Source organism: Olea europaea, unplaced genomic scaffold, assembly GCF_002742605.1.
Source record: "Olea europaea var. sylvestris unplaced genomic scaffold, O_europaea_v1 scaffold333, whole genome shotgun sequence".
Lineage (NCBI taxonomy): Eukaryota > Viridiplantae > Streptophyta > Magnoliopsida > Lamiales > Oleaceae > Olea > Olea europaea.
In genome coordinates this window covers 290,254-292,794 of record NW_019252257.1, presented here as the reverse complement: position 1 = coordinate 292,794, position 2,541 = coordinate 290,254, and the positions used below count along the sequence as shown (strand labels likewise).

The 2,541-nt window shown below is 35.9% G+C and overlaps 1 long non-coding RNA gene across 1 annotated transcript; it reads left to right on the top strand.

The window, feature by feature from the left end:
• The first annotated feature begins 367 nt into the window (after positions 1–367).
• Positions 368–2,113, top strand: LOC111385888. The gene is made up of 3 exons (XR_002701128.1): positions 368–386; positions 1,213–1,286; positions 2,076–2,113. It is a non-coding gene; the product is annotated as an uncharacterized LOC111385888 (long non-coding RNA).
• The last annotated feature ends 428 nt before the right edge of the window (positions 2,114–2,541 follow it).

Below are 2,541 nucleotides of genomic sequence, written 5' to 3'. Positions count from 1 at the left end.
TTAATATATAATTGCTTCAACCTTAAGGCATAAATTTCGTGTCTAATCCCCAAGGACTTAATATAGGATGAATATATATCTTAAATATCATAAATGGACACAAAAATAATGGTAGAAAAGTCAAGTATTGCAGCCAAGATGACAGCTCCTGCTTAGTGACTCACCTTGATTGCTTGAGGTGGCTGCAGCCCATGATATTCTTAATCCTTAAGTAATATGCACGACTTCAACCATTTAAAGACCACTCATTTACCTCCTAGATAATATATTAACTCCCTTAACTCGTCCCTAAGTGATTCCAAGTGGAAAGAGGGTGAAACAGTCAAAGAGAAATAGAAACAAGAAGCTGGAATTTCTGAACAGCTTTGTTACTCCACAGTTTTGAGGTTTGTTTCTATTATTTCTTAAGGGGTTTATGATTTCTTAAACATCTGAACTAGTTTGTAATAAAGTTGGAGTGTTTTTAATGATGTTATAATGCATAAATAGGGGTAATTAATTGCAAGAATTTGAAAGAAAGTAATCTGGACAGAGATGAGGAATTGCTGGATTGAGTGATTTATACCTTGATTTTGGGATGATACTTAGTGTTTAACTTATATATGTCAATATGAACGTTTTTATATGTAAGTAGGGAGTGTATAAATGATTTTAATGGCCTAGAATTCTGTTGGTATCATAATAATAAAATGGAAACCGAAAACAGTCAAAAGGAAAAACTGCCTGATTTTGTGTAGTGGAAAATGGACTGTTTTTGAAGCTCCAAACACTTCATTTGTCACAATGTTATGATCTTATTATCTTCACATATCTGTTATAGGTGTGTGTTAAAAGTTTGGGAACCGTTAAATGTAGTTAAGGACATGAAAAAGAATTTGAAAAATGACTGGACGGTGATGGAAACCTAGAAAACAGATTCTGTCCATTTGGGTATTTAATGTGATTTCAACATTTAGATGTCCCCTAATGAACGCTTGGGCCTAGAAAATATATCCTAAGGAATACTAGGTTGTCGAAAACAATTGGATGACGTTGACGTTCATAATTGGACTCGAGAGATAGCGAGACTTATGGGATTGGTTTGTAATGCCATCGGTAACTTGAAATAATGATTTTGTCTAAATTGTTTTGGCGTGAATGGACGTATTTTGGGATTGTGTGTGTTAAGATTATTAAATGGAGGATTGTATTTAGTATTAGATGACAATACAGGCGACTTTTTGACGTTGAGCGGAAAAGGGAATTGATACACACTCCATAGGAGCTTACACACATAAAGGCGAAAGGTAAGTAAAAATCCATTTTGCAACTACGATGCAAGAACTTAGCATTTGTGGTATAGTGATGTTAGGATATTTTCATACTTTGATAAGAAAGCTCGTTGTACCCTATATGATGATTATGATCATTGAGTATTCGGTTGCAAAATACATTGACAACAACTTCCATTAAGCATGTCATTCATGAGCATTTACATATGCATGCACGACATGTGACATGGTTGAAAATCCTGCATGCAAAACATGATTTCAAAGTGAGTTTCATTATAAATGTTTTATTGACCACTACTAGGGCACCGAGGCATGTAAGGCATGTTTATGTGGTATGTTTGGCATTGTGGGTGTTACTTCCTGGGTGATTGCAAAGGTAGCTAGGGGATGGGCCTTTGGTGATCACGGAAGGGCGGACCACTCGACTATGCCATTGTTATGATTATTGGCACTGTCGGGTGGGAGACTTCTTGAGTGATCATAGGGATAGTTAGGGGATGGGCCTCTAGTGGTCAAGAGAGGATGGTCCACTCGCCGGTGTCGATTTCATATTGGCCACTTGATTATTAATATTGATATTATGCAGACCTCTATCTGGTGCATAGTAGGTGGGTCAAGGGCCCAATGAAATGAAAGATTTCAAGTGAAATGATTTCTAGTTGACTTTGACGAATATTGAAATATGATATTTTTATCGTGATATTTAAAGTAAATGGCATGGTGTCATATGTTGTTATTACTCATGTTCAGGACATGCATGATTTTGCTTACTAAGCATTGGCTTATGTAGTTCTTGCATTGTAGGTGAACATGGAACTACATAGAGAGCATGGCTAGCTGTGGAGCTCCTACAGGATTCCAGAGTTCGATCTACATGGACGACGACCTGTAGGGTTATTTTGTAGGCTGCCATCTGTTGGGTTATATTTTGGAATCCTATATAGTGTACTTTTGAAATGGCCTGTAGACATGTTTATAAGCTCTGAATATATATGTTGGATTATGGCGATATGATTTTGGGTTTCGATATATTATATGATCGTGTCACAGGTGATTAGAAGTTAACAAACCCAAAAAAAAATATATGTAAAATTCTATGTGTATAGATATCAATATTTATTTGGGGGTGTGACAAATTCGATTGGAATCGAATCAATGATAAGTGGCTGTTGATTTCAAGATAACTTCGGGTTTCTTCATTTTTGGGGAATTGCTAGTCTAATTTGATTGGAATTGAGCCAATGAAAAGTGGTTTTTGATTACATGAAAA